At 48.6% G+C, this 14,712-nt stretch overlaps 1 protein-coding gene across 3 annotated transcripts in view; it reads right to left on the bottom strand.

Moving 5' to 3' along the window:
- Positions 1 to 14,712, bottom strand: part of OSBP2 (oxysterol binding protein 2) — a 119,496-nt gene that overhangs the window by 38,431 nt on the left and 66,353 nt on the right. The window lies entirely within an intron of this gene.

The following is a 14,712-nucleotide window of genomic DNA, read 5'->3' as shown; positions in this document are numbered from 1 at the left end:
TGTGATAAGTCAAAGATGCCTAATGGAGACCCTGCAGCAAGCACTGAGAAGAGAGATATATAGTAATGAGCCAATACGGGAAAAAAATGAATACTAAAAATATCACAGATGGCAGGAAAAGAGGAAAAATAGCAAATAACAAAATAGTAGATAGAAACACAAACAGATCAATCATTGCTGTTGTTTAGTTGCTAAGTTGTATCTGACCTTTGCGACTCCATGGACTGTAGCCTGTCAGACTCCTCTGTCCATGGGATTCTCCAGACAAGAATACTGGAGCAGGTTGCCATTTCCTCCTGCATGGGATCGTCCTGACCCAGGGATGGAACCCGAGTCTCCTGCATCACAGGCAGATTCTTTGCCACTGAGATACCTGGGCTTCCCATATCAATAACTACATTAAATTAAAATGCTCTCAACATTCTAAAAGTTAGAGCCTTTATCAGACTGGATTAAAAAGCAAGACCCATTATAGACTATCTTCAATAGAACCCCTTTAAATATTAGAGCATAGATAAAATAACCAACCATATGCTTTCTACAAGAAACACACTTTAAATATAGAGACATTGATGGGTTTTACTTTTAAGTAAAATACTAGGAAAGGAAACACCAGGTATATGGCAATTACAAGAAAGCTGAATGACCTTAATAACATCTCAAAAGAGGCTTTAGGACTGAGATAAAGAAGGAAGTTCCATAATGACAAAAGAAGTCAGTTCATTAAGAAGACAAACTCCTGGTTGGGCATGCACTTCCTAAGAGAGTCTGAAAGTAGATGAAGCAAAACCAGAAGTGAAATCTACAGTTACAATTAGAGATTTCAGTACCACTCTCTCAGCAATTGCTAGAAGGTATTGACAGAAGAGAGATTTAGAAGATGTGAATCTTCAAGTATCCTCTATCCATCAACTTGAGTTAAGTGATGTTTATAGCACACCACATCCTGCAATGGTAGAATACCCATTTTTTCCAACAATATGTGAGGTATTCACCAAGACACAGCAGTGCTAGCCCATATATCAAATCTCAAATTTAACGTGATAAGACGTATATTCTGTGGCTACTACAGAATTAAATTAGAAAGCAATAACAAAAATAAACCTGGAAAATACCCTAATATATGAAAATTAAATTACACTCTTCTAAATGACTACTGAGTCAAATAAAAACCACAAGGAAAATCAGATAATATTTGTAATTAAATGATAAAGAAAGTACAACATATCAGAATTCATGGGATGCAGCCAAAGCCGTGCTTAGATGAAAATGCAGAGCTTGAATAGCTTCTTACCAAAAAGAAGAGAGGTTTAAAATGAGTGATCTAAGCTTCCACGTTAAGAAAACTAAAGAGACTTCCCTGGTGGTCCAGCGGCTAAGACTCCGTGCTCCCAGTGCAGGGGGCTGGGGTTCCATCCCTGTTCAGAGAACTTGATCCCACTTGCCACAGCTAAGAGCTGGCATGCCACAAGAACAATCCTGCATGCCGCAACAAAGACCGAAGATCCCCGGTGCTGCAATGAAGACCCGGCACAGTCAACTAAATAAATGTTTCTCAAAAATAAAATATGATACAAGGAACTTACTCACAAAACAGAAATAGCCTCACAGACACAGAAAGTAAATTTAGGATTACCAAAAGGGGAAGGGGGCAGGGAGGATACATCAGGAGTCTGAGGCTAGCAGATACACACTGCTATACGTGAAACAAACAGCGAGGCCCTACTGTGTAGCACAGGGACCTGTATTCAATCTCCTGCAATAAGCTTTAATGGAAAAGAATATTTGTGTGTGTGTATGTGTATAACTGAATCCCCATGCTGTACATGAGAACTTAACATAACGCTGTATTGATCAATGTACTTCAGCTTTTTTGTTTTTGTTTTTTAAAAAGAAGCTCGGCTGACAGATTCGACCAAACATTTAAGGAAAAAAACAATACAGGTTCTACACAAACTCTGTAAGAAAATTAGAGGAGGGAACGCTTCCCAATTCACTTTATGATGCCAGTATTACTTGATAACAGAACCAGACAAGGACATTACCAAAAACAAACAACAACAACAAAAACTATAGCCCAATAATATCCCTCATGAACAGAAACAAAAATCCTCAGAAAGATATTAACAAATGTAATCCACCAATACATAATAAGGGCAATACATCTTGATTAAGTGAAGTTTGTCCCAGAAATGCAAGGTTGGTTCAACATTTAAATACCAATCAATGAAAGACAACCCAACTAACAATGGAATTTGAATAAACATTCCTCCAAAGAGGATATACAGATGGGCCATACACACATGAAAAAATATGACACAGCTGCTTAGGAAGACAGTTTGGCAGTAATAACCCAGCAATCCCATCCTGGGTATCCACCCAAGAAAAACGAAAACCATGTCCACATGAAAACTTACACACGAATATTCACAGCACAGCAGATGATTCCTAGCGGCCCCGACGTGAAAACAACCCAAATGTCCATCTGCTGATGAATGGATAAAAGTGGTATATCCATGCAGTGGAATACTTATTTGACAACTTTTAAGGAATAAGGTGTCAATCCTAAAGAAAATCAACCCTGAATATTCATTGGAAGGACGGATGCTCAAGCTGAAGCTCACTACTATGGCCACCTGATGTGAAGAGCCGATTCATCGGAAAAGATCCTGATGCTGGGAAAGGTTGAAGGCAAAAGAAGAAGGGAGTGGCAGAGGATAAGATGGTCAGAGAGCATCACCAACTCAATGGACATGAGTTTTAAGCAAACTCTGGGAGATAGTGAAGGACAGAGGAGTCTGGCATGCTGCAGTCCACGGGGTCACAAAGAGTCAGAATAACTGAACACACACACGTGCACACACACACACACATATGCTAAAAAATCTGAGAACTTGTTAGAAATGCAAATCTTCAGGCCCTATCCCGGACCTTCCAAATCAGAAGAATCTGGGGGTGGGGGGAAGGGCCAAAATACAAGAAGCCAATATAACTCATCATTTTTACAGACTGAAAAAAAAAATCCAAGAAAAGTATTCAACAAAATCCAACATCCATTCATTATAAAATCTCTCAGCAAACTAGGACTGAAAGGGAATTTCTGCAACGTGATAAGAGATGGGCAGGGACTTCCCTGGTGGTCCAGTGTCTAAGACTCTGCACTCCCAAGGCAGGGGGCCCAGGTTCGACCCCTGGCCAGGGAAGTAGATTGCACATGCTGCAACTAAAAGGAGAAAAAAAGATTTCGCACGCCGCAATGAAGACTGAGCATCCCGTGTGCCACAACTAAGACCCAGTGCAGCCAAATAAGTAAATACATAAATATTAAATAATCTTTTAAAAGATCTGCAAAAAACTTACACTTAATGTACATCAAAATATTTGTATGTCTGTGGCTTTGTGCATTTTTATTTCATGTTTTGCTGTATTTTTCAGTTATTCTATAGATGTGAGTCAGGCCTGATTCTTATCCTTTACATGATCACATTCCCCGGGGAGCTCTAACACTGGGGCACATGTGGGAAGAGAGGCAAGTTCCACCTTTCAGACTCCTTGTGCCACAACTGTGGGCTGCACTGAGTGCTTCGGTTCCACATGAGGCTGTTCCGGGGACCGTCTCAACTGGACGGCTTGGTGCCAGCGAGGGATGGTGACGACCTCCAGATGTTAGGGGGTGGGCTCTACCAGTCACTCACTCCATCATGGCCCGGGAGGTCACCTCTCCAGTTTCAGCGTTCTCATATGTAAAATGGGAATAACTCAAGAGCACCCTGAGATAAGCGGGAGGACTTGAACTACAAGATGTCAAAATATTTTTATAAAGTACTTAAGGCAGGGTGATACTGGCACATGAGGGAAAAAAAAAAACTGACCTGTGAAATGTTCCTGGCAGTTGAAGGCTATTATTTGTAATCTCTGAAAAAGGAGACCCAACTCTGCTACAATAGCAAGTGTTGCAGGGGATGATAAAGGGAATTCATCTACTGCCAATGGAGGGCAAAAAGATACTGGGTTGGACAAAAAGTTTGTTTGTGTTTTTCACAAGATGATACAGAAAAACCCAAATGAATTTTGGGGGCCATCCCAATACAACCACTTTGGAAAATGACGTGGCATTATTTTTCAAAGCTCATCATTCACATATTACGCAACCAGAAATGGCCCTTGTAGGTATACCCTTGACAAGCTTCCGTACACATGTGCCTGGAGATGTGTACAATAATGTTGTCAGCTGCAGTGATCATTTTGCTAAGCATCAGAAACATATCCCATGTCCATCAACAGAAGTAGCGTAAATGAACTGTGATGGAGTCAGCATTTCCCCTCCTGGGTATTTATCCAAGAGAAATGAAAGCAAATGTCAGCAAAAAGGCTTGCATGAAAGTGTCCATAGCAGCTTTGTCTGTAACAGCCCGAAAACTGAAAAGAGGGCAAGTGGCCATCAACAGGAGAATGGATCAACGATGCTACATTCATACAGTAAAATAAGCACTAAGCAATTAAAAAGCAAACTTATGATCATGTGACAGCATGGATGAAGCTCAGAAACATTAAACTGAGGACCTGCCAGGTAGTCTAGTGGCTAAAACTGAGTTCCCCAAGCAGGGGGCATGGGTTCAATTCCTGGTTGGGAAACTAAGATCCCATATCCCGCATGCCGCATGGCATGGCCAAGAGAAAGAATAAATACATTTTAATTTTTTTTTTTAAAGAATGAGATGCCATTCCTAACTCTCAGCAGGCTGTGTGTGCGTGTTGTGCTCAGTCCTGTCCAATTCTATCTGACCCCCTGGACTGTAGCCTACCAAACTCCTCTGTCCATGGCGCTCTCCAGGCAAGAAAACTGGAGTGGATCGCCATTTCCTCCTCCAGGGAATCTCCCCAACCCAGGGCTCAAAGCCGCACCTCTTACATCTCCTGCACCGGCAGGTGGATTCTTTACCACCGGCGCCACCTGAGAAGCCCCAGCAGGTTTCAAAATGCTATTGATAGTGGACTCAAGTCAATGTATGGCAAAGCCAATACAATATTGTAAAGTAAAATAAATAAAAAAATTAAAATTTTAAAAATGCTCTTGAATGCTGATGTGGGTGTGTGGTAAGATTAGCTCTGGGTTTGAGTATTTACTAAGGCTGTTGTTGTTGCTCAATAATTGAGTTGTGTCCAAGTCTTTGCCACCCCATGGATTGTAGCATGCCAGGCTTCCCTGTCCTTCCCATCTCCCACACTTTGGTCAATTCATGTCCTGAGTCGGTGATGCTATCCAGCCATCTCATCCTCCGCTGCCCTCTTCTCCTTTTGCCGTCAATCTTTCCCAGCATCAGTGTCTTCTCCAATCAGTGGGCTCTCTGCATCAGGTGGCCAGCGTATTGGGAACTTCAGCTTCAGCTACAGTCCTTCCAATGAATACTCAGGGTTGATTTCCTTTAGGATTGACTGATTTGATCTCCTAGCTGTCCAAGGGACTCTCAAGTGTCTTTTCTAGCACCACAGTTCAAAAGCATCAATTCTTTGGTGCTCAGCCTCCATTGTGGTCCAACTCTCACATCCATACATGACTTCTGGGAAAACCATAGCTTTGACTAAGTGGACCTTTGTAGGCAAAGTGATGTCTCTGCTTTTTAACACACTATCTAGGCTTGTCATAACTTTCCTTCCAAGGAACAGGCGTCTTTTAATTTCATGGCTGCAGTTACCATCCACAGTGATTTTGGAGCCCAAGAAAATAAAACCTGTGACTGTTTCCACTTTCTCCCCTTCTGTTTGCCATGAAGTGATGGACCAGATGCCATGATCTTAGTTTTTTGAATGCTGACCTTAGTTTTTTGAATGTTTAAGCCAGCCTTTTCACTCTCCTCTTTCACCCTCATCAAGAGGCTCTTTAGCTCCTCTTCACTTTCTGCCATTAGGGTGGTATCATCTGCATATCTGAGGTTGTTGATATTTCTCCGTGTAATCTTGATTCCAGCCTGTGATTCATCCAGGCCAGCATTTCGCATGATGTACTTCATATAGAAGTTAAATAAGCAAGGTGAAAATATACAGCCTTGACATATTCCTTTCCCAATTTCGAACCAGTCTGTTGTTCCAGACTCCATGTCTGGTTCTAATTGCTGCTTCTTGACCTGCATACAGGTTTCTCAGGAGACAGGTAAGGTAGTCTATATTCCCATCTCTAAGAATTTTCCATAGTTTTCTGTGATCCACACAAAGGCTTTTGTGTAGTCAGTGAAGCAGATATTTTTCTGGAATTCTCCTGCTTTCTCTATGATCCAATGAGTGTTGACAATTTGATCTCTGGTTCCTCTGCCTTTTCTAAATCCAGCTTGAACATCTGGAAGTTCTCAGTTCATGTACTGTTGAAGCCTAGCTTGAAGGATTTTGAGCATTACCTTGCTAGGATGTGAAATGAGCACAACTGTACAGTAATTTGAACATTCTCTGGCATTGCCAATTCTTTGAGACTAGAATGAAAACTGACCTTTTCCAGTCCTGTGGCCACTGCTGAGTTTTCCAAATGTGCTGGCATATTGAGTGCAGCACTTTAACAGCATCATCTTTAAGGATTTGAAATAGCTCAGCTGGAATTCCATCACCTCCACTAGCTTTGTTCATAGTAATGCTGCTGTGAAAGTGAAAGTTCCTCAGTCGTATCCGACTCTTTATGACCCCGTGGACTATACAGTCCATGGAATTCTCCAGGCCAGAATACTGGAGTGGGTAGCCTTTCCCTCCTCCGGGATCTTCCCAACACAGGGATCAAACCCAGGTCTCCCACATTACAGGTGGATTCTTTACCAGCTGAGCCACAAGGGAAGCCCAAGAATACTGGAGTGGGTAGCCTATCCCTTCTCCAGGGGATCTTCCCGACCCAGGAATTGAACCGGGGTCTCCTGCATTGCAGGCAGATTCTTTGCCAACTGAGCTATCAGGGAAGCCCATATCAGGAAGTAATGCTGTTATTGGGGGTTATTTTTGTGCAATGGAATTATAGGCACTTTAAATTTTCTTCTAAATTTCCTACAATGAAACTGAATTATCTTTGCAATCTGGAAAAAAATGTCAAAAATTATTTTAACCACCAAATGGCAATCATCCCACTCCACTCTGACAGTCAAGGATTCCGTGGCTACATGGGTTTCCTTTGTGTGGATAACTGAACACTTCTCAGCTCAGTGTGAGAACTCTCACAATGACACCTTCCTGATTCAATCTTTGAAAAATGTGGAAAACCCCCCACAAGTATGCGGTTGAATTTCCCATGAGAGTAAGAGCTAAACCAACCCAGAGGCCATTTAAGAAAGCGCCAAACTCTATGCAGTTCATGGGGAGGGACTCCTGGAGTGGTGCTCTGGCTGCTGCAGTCAGCCCAGGTCCCGTCCCCCAAGGAATGCCACTTCCCAGATGACACACAGGGTCATCGCCCCCCTTCTGTGGAGGCCCAGAGTCCCCTGCAGAGTTAACACCTGCCGAGGAGGGAGCATGGGAACTGAGATCTGGGGGAGAGTCTGGCATCTCTGATTAACAGTAAGTGCGACCAGCCCCCCCAAGGATCTGAGATCTGGGGGAGAGTCTGGCATCTCTCATTAACAGTAAGCGCGACCAGCCCCCCCAAGGATCCGCAGCCACTGGGATTACCAGCTTCTCACTTTGTAAGCAGCAGCTCCTCCGAGCCCCCAGCTGGCAAGGAGAAGGCTCGGGAGGGGAGGGAAGGGAGAAGTGGGTGAGGCAAAAGTGAAAGCTCCAGCTGGAGAAACAGCACGACGTGTTCAAACATCCCGGATGCTGAGCTGGCCAAAGCAGGCAAAGACGAGCCAAGGGCCAGCTCTCCACCAGAAAGAGCCGCCGCGGGTCAGGTGAGGTGCAAGTGGGCACAGAAACGGCCACAGAGGAACGGCCAACCTCCCCCAGGGCTGAGGAGATGGGGACGGGGGGGGGTGGGGGGTGCGCGGCTAGTGGCGCTCGGGGGCTGCAGGTGGCCACAAGCGGCCCCACGTCAGAAGCCCATCCGTGCCTGGATCTGCGTCTGAAGAGACCCTTGGGAAATCAGGTGGCCTCGGCCCAGTCAAGCAAGCCACTTCCAGAGTCTGTCCACTTCCAACTACGTGACTCTACAGCGAGGGCAGGGTGGCCATCACAGGCGTGTGACCTGCGCAGTCACAATAAGGCCCCCAGCCAGAAGGCTCCCTCCCTCTGTTTAATGCTTAGATGCCTCTGTCTTGAAACAATGCTTTTGGAACAAGGGGCTCCACAGGTTACACAGCGGAGCCTGCTAGAGGAAGACGAGGTCCAGGGGCCACTCCTCTGAATCCCACCCACTGAACAGTCGAGCAGTGCCAGGGTCTCGAGAAGTCCCGTCTGGCTTGTCTGACGTAAACCAACAAGAGTTTCGATGCTTCCCTGTGGGTTTCTACACAAGGCCAGGAGAAGATTTGGCTAAGGAGCCACACGGGGCAAACGCAAGTAATAACCAAACTTGGGCGGGGGGTGCTGACATTCATCTTTCTTTGTTTAGTCAGTTGCAAGCTAAAAGCCTGACAGCACAATTTTACGCCTGGTCCAAACACACTCTAATAAAAATTTAAAAAAATGAAAAAAAAAAGAAAATGACGAATGCAGGAGAAGGAGAAGCAGACCATCGTCACTCACAGCCCTGAGAGCATCACGAACCAGAACCCTCTGGCCGAGGGCAACGGGGCGCCAGATGGAAGCTGTCACAGCCCTTGACTCAGTGACTGCAGTCCTGGGAGTGTGTCCCAGGACGAGACAGCAGACAAAAATTTCACATGCCGCAAAGACGCTCAGGTGGCAGTCTGGCTCTGGAGACTATCAGGGAAGAAGGGAAATGTCTAACAGAAGGAAAAGCATTCCTCAGCCATTCAGCGGACGCACATTACGCCTGTGATAACATAAGAAAGTGCTTATGATGTACAGCCCTGTGACAATGGTGATGTTTTTGTATTTCAGTGGTGTAAACAGGACGTTCATAGAAAAGAAAAACATTAATACAAAGACCTGAAAACAGTGGCATGAGGGCTAATGAAGATATGGAAATACCATGATCTTGGACATCTGGAATTGCTGCCTTCGTGGTAAATAACCTTAGTGAGTAAGTGACAGTCACTCAGTCATGTCCAACTCTTTGCGACCCCGTGGACTATACAGTCCATGGAATTCTCCAGGCCAGAATACTGGACTGGGTAGCCTTTCCCTTCTCCAGGGGATCTTCCCAACCCAGGGATTGAACCCAGGTCTCCCACATTGCAGGTGGATTCTTTACCAGCTGAGCCACAGGGATGCCCAAATAACCCTTAAAAATACTGAATGTACAGGGTGCAGAGGACTGGACCAGACGACACTCAGAGTCTGACCATGAACAAAGCGTGTGCGTGTGTGTGTGTGTGCTGGGGACAGGGTTGGGGCGGGAATTTCATCATGCAGGTTAGTAAGCTGCCAAATGGTTAATGACCTGGTAAGAGCCAAGCTCCAGGGGCCCCATCCTGTACAAACTGCAACTACACTGCTTCTAATGTAAAAATATCCCAGGCGGAGGGGTGTACCCAGGGGCTTGGCCAGCTGTCACTTCTAGCCTCTCCGGAAAAACATGTTCTTTGACCAGCTCCCACAAGGACCACACGGACGCGGTGCACGCCAGGCCAGCACGCGGAGAGCTGCCGGGGGTGGGGGCGGGTCCATCTCCAGCCTTGCCACACCACCCAGCCTGAGCAGCTACTATTCCTGAAGATGTGCGTCAGGCGTAACCACACACACGTCAGAGGGAAATGGGACATAAAAGGAAATTTATCTTTGGCAGCCCGAGGCCCATAACTTCATCTTTATTCATATTGCTCATCTATTTGATCAGATGCTGCTGCCGGCCGGTCTGAGCTGACTGGTGTTTTACAGGAAGACTGGGTGTCGGGGTGGGGGGTACTGACTCATGTCTTCAGGAGTGAGTGCTGGGAGCTGTAGGACGCCCCGGATGAGGTCAGGGGGATGAACCCAGAGCTGACCTCTCAGTCCTGGGTAGGAGGGGCCTCGGGGCTCAAGCCTGACCGTGCGCAGCCAGTCTCAGGCTGCCCCTGTCTCCACAGTGGCTTGGAGGCCCCTCCAACCCAGCTTCCCAGGACCACTCCAAGTCTGGCTCCCACTTTGACCTCCTCCAGACCCCATGCGGGGTCACCTGGCTTGGCCTGGCTCTTGGGGAGTCCATCCACTCTCTCCTGGCCTGGAGGTGGCAGAGGGCACTGTGTCACCCTCAGGACCAGCCAAACGTTGCTCCTCATCCACGTCGATACAAATAGAGCGGTTGTGTATGGTTGAGCAGGCTGTGCACTGCACAACTGCAGGAGGCTCCGTTCACCACAGACGCTGGGAGCTTGTTTTTATCCTAACACACATCCAGCGAATTAGAAAAAGGGTGTTGCTCTGACAAACCAGAATATGACAACAGTCTCAGGACACATGGAAGCAAGGAATCTTGAGGAAGGGGCGCCTTTTCCTAGAGATGGGCGCCAAGTGGGTCACCGCAGCCTGGCACGCCCACCCGTGAACGTGAAATGAACCAGCTCCCCGGAAAGAGCACATCACCCCCATTTCCGTGAGGTCACTGATGACAACAGAACCGCGGCCGGGGCAGCCCGGGACCTGTCACGGTCTTGTCACCTCACGCTGCCAGTCCCCTCCTCGCTGTCAGCCTGCTGCCCGAGGGGACGGCCTGAGTGCCTGACCGGGTTCTGTTCTCCGCTGCCCCAGAGGCAGAGATCGTGACCCTCTTCCCTCCAGAGCCCTCACGAACAGGCACACCCTTGCCCACCCTCCCTCTCCTCCCCTCCCCCTGCCCTTAGCGCCCTGTCAGCCTGCCCCCCAAAACAGCGCCACCCGCAGGCTGTTCCCCCACCGGGACAAGCCTGCACGCAGCCCACCCTTAGCTACCTGCCCACGGAGGGCCCTCCGTGCTGATGCCCTGCCCACCTCTCTGCCCCTTGGAGCCCAAGGACCCCTGTGCCCTCAGGCTGTGTGAACACACACAGACCTCCTCTCCACGGCATCCGGGCACCTCCCGTGCCCCGAGTTTGGCCAGCCAGAGCTGTTCCCTGTCATCTGTCTCTTCCCAGCGGGGACCCGGGTGTGGAGGGGAGAAGGACGCTGGCTGGCCCTGCACGCCCGGCCCCCCGGGGCTCAGCTCCGGTCACCGGGCTGTGGACACCGCGGGTCCCACACAGCCACCGGACCACGTTCTGCTAAACGGAAAAGACAGGCTCTTCTGTTTTCTCCTACCATTCACTGCTCTTCGCTCTGACTCAAAAACAGCCACACATTTTGAGACTTCTCCTGGCATTCAGCCTCTTTCAAAAAGGAACTCCCCCAAGTCACCACATTCTACAATCAGCAGGTTCTGCCCCAGAAACTGGACCCCTGGCCCCTCTCACTGAGGCTCTGCTCAGGCCAGGCTCCCCTGAGCCCAGCAGATTCTCAGTCTGTAGCTCCTGGCACTTAGCCCTGTTGCCTCTTGCTTCCCCGACACACCACCTAGTCTTTGCCAAGCCCAGTTCAACCCGCTGCAAAAAGTGCGGCCAGAAGTCAGAAGGGGGAGGCTGGCTGGTGGGCACCCAGGGGGCCCTTTGAGGCCCCAGATGAGAAGGTGGCCCCCTCAGCAGTGCCATGCACAGGGCCGCCCAAGGCCGCCTGGCCCTGACCCCGGGTAAGTCTGCCTTGCCAGGGTGAGGAGAATCTATATTTTGCACTGTCATGGCTTTGCATTCTGACCAAAAAAGATGCAGAAATCCTCCACACACCCGTGCGCACACACAGAAAGCAAAGGAGTGAGCTGCCTGGGGCTGAATTCAGAGGTTACCAATGACCCTGAAAGGGCATTTCCCGCACTTGAGGCACCTGTCTGTGAAGCACAGAGAAAGAGAGACACAGATAGACAGACTGACTGATTAGTAGGTATGGACACGGATTATCTCATTTCAACCTCCCGGCCACCTTGTTAGGAAAGTCAGTGCCATCCAACTTAGACGAGGAAATTAAAAACCAAAATGGCTCAGGGGACTTCCTTGGCGGTCCAGGGGTTAAGAATTTGCCCTCCAATGCAGGAGGCAGGGCAAGTGGATGCAGGCGACACAGGTTGGGTCCCTGATTAGGGACTCACAAAGAGTCGAACACAGCTGAGCGACTGAACTGCAACTGAAGGGAACTAGGATCCCATATGCGTCAGAGTAACTAAGCCAGCAGGCCACAACTGCTGAACGCACACGCCACAACTAGAGAAAGTCTGCGCACCACAGCGAAGACCCAGCACAGTGAAAATTTAAAAAAAAAATCTTAAAAAAAAAAAAAAGGCTCAGAAGCTAGTTGAAGGTCAGGCAAGTGGTGGGGTTTGAACACACCACTGCCCGCTGGTGAGCTGCCTCCTGTGCCCAGGTCCTTGCCAACCCACTCCTGCCCTCGCTGACAGGGGCCCACGAGTAGGCCCGCCGAGGAGCAGACCCTGGCCCGCGGTCACAGAGCCCAGCAGAGTCAGGACGATAACCCAGGGCCCCTGCCCCCCCCTACCCTGCAGGGACCCTAGAGCCCCAGCCCCTGTGCAGAGCCTCCACCAGCCCAGACGCTGTCCCGCCACTGAATCAGTCACTGCTGGGAACTCAAGGCTTAGTCCCCCGGGGCAGGCGGCAAGCCCAGGTCCCTTCCAGCCTGCACAAAGCTGGGCAATTTCACTGGGACCCTGTTCTAAGGGGAAATTTGTCTGGAGTGACCTCTCCAGCCTGAAGGGAGACGTGAGACCAGTCTCACCCCGTCTGCAAGCTGGGGACGAGGGCCCCTGCCTGTGTCCGGCACGCCCAGGGGTGAGGGGTCAGGAAGCACCCACCCCGCCCCCTCCCGGAGCTGACAGCCATCCAGGCCTCCCACAGCCCCCAGATCTGTCTCTCTCACGCCCCTCTCTTTCCAGTAATGTTCATCAGGCATTATCCTGCCCGCAGACACACTGTTTGACCTTGAAGAGGGTTTTCAAAATTTTTTTCGGCCAACCTTTAAAAACAGAGATTTCCAGTTTCTCCTGAAAACTCCTCCGTTCTGGCCTTCCTAGGCCCACTTGACACAGGGTGCCCAAGGGAGACACTCTGCTGGCTGCCCCTGGGCCATGGGGGCTCCTGGGCCTCCTCTGCCCAGCACAGCCAGCCCTGCTCCCAGCACCGTGCCAGACATACCTGTCCTGAGTGCCTCGTTCCCAGACCCACCGTGCACAGTGGATCCATGAGGGGTAGGAAGGAAGGCCTGGCCTGCAGGGCTCCGCCAACCAAAGGGGCTACCCTGTCACCACTCTCCAAGTACAGAGGCCCTGGTCACCTGAGCTTCCAGACAAACGTGAGCATCTCTCCTACAAAAGCACAACGCAAGCGCACACCAGGCCCAGTGCACCCGTTAGCAGTGAATCTTCTGGAGAATGGCAACCGAGAAAACCATCAGCCAGGCTGGTAGATGAAAAACAATTTTAACACTTAACTGATATGAACCTTTTTTTTTTTTCCAGGCTTTAAAATTCACCCTCAGAATAAATCCATCCAAATTGATAACAGGAACATCATTTAAACTTTGCGTAAAGAACAAAGCTGCATTAGAAATGACACTACATCCAGAATAAAAACTAGAAATTAAGACCAATCTTCTAAAACTGGAAGGCAATATTTTGGACAAAATTCACTTGCAACTTTCTCTAAAGGATTCTCAAGACGGAGCTGTGGTTATCAATTCCCCAAGAAATAAATTTAAAATGCATACAATTACAAACATCCTAAGACTTCAGATGGTGTTTTCAGGTGAGTTTGCAAGATTAAATGTGGCTCCGGGAATGAGGCTTGGGAACTGGCTCCCGGAATGAGCTCTATGCTGGGCCTGGGCCTTCAGAAGCCGTGAGTGTGATCAGTCAAGCAGGCAAAGTTAATGAAAAGGTCTATTACAGATCAGAGGGTGTTAATTCCTAAAAGGAGCCAGTTTCTAATAAATTGGTGTTAAGTGAAATTAACTCCCTCTGTGTCTTTCAGGTCTACATGGTCAAAAAAATCCCAATTTTCCCCCAGTTTCAAATGATAACATAAACATTAAGGAAACATTCATGAAAGAAAACAAAGAAGTTTCACTCATGCAAAATCTCCAATAATGAAGGCTTCGAGCATCAGAAATGGCACTAAGGAACTTAAGAAGTTTGCAAGGCTTTAACCTTAAGACAACTAAGAAATTTTTACTCCCACTGCTAACAAAGTGCTCTCAGGCCACTATGCCTGCACTGCCATTCAGGACCACCGTGCCTGGGGGGACAGCATCCTCAGGGCTCACTCAATCCCAGGCGGCCACTTGCTCTCCTGGTCTGTAGCAGCTTGCACAGAGGCAAACGTGGAGGGAGGGGGTCATGCACTGAGCAGAGCCAATGCAAGGTGGCCCTGGGAAGCCAAGAAGCCCTTCCGGGCAGAGTAGGAATTCTGCCCAGGCGCCACAGCACGCGGGCCCCCCCCAAGCAGACTCTGGAGCAGGAGAGCTAAGTGGGTGGATTGAACAAGGCCGCCACTTCGCCCTTCTTTCCAGAAGGCTCTGGACTGTATTTCAGTTCCTTTTTGCAGAGGTTAATCATGGACACATTTCTAGCCGCAGCCCCCTCTCCAAAATACCCGGTGAGGAAAGCGAGTTCGGAGCTCCCGCTGGCAGGGAACC

This window comes from Odocoileus virginianus, chromosome 12 (assembly GCF_023699985.2).
Source record: "Odocoileus virginianus isolate 20LAN1187 ecotype Illinois chromosome 12, Ovbor_1.2, whole genome shotgun sequence".
Lineage (NCBI taxonomy): Eukaryota > Metazoa > Chordata > Mammalia > Artiodactyla > Cervidae > Odocoileus > Odocoileus virginianus.
This window is presented reverse-complemented; position numbering and strand designations above follow the sequence as displayed.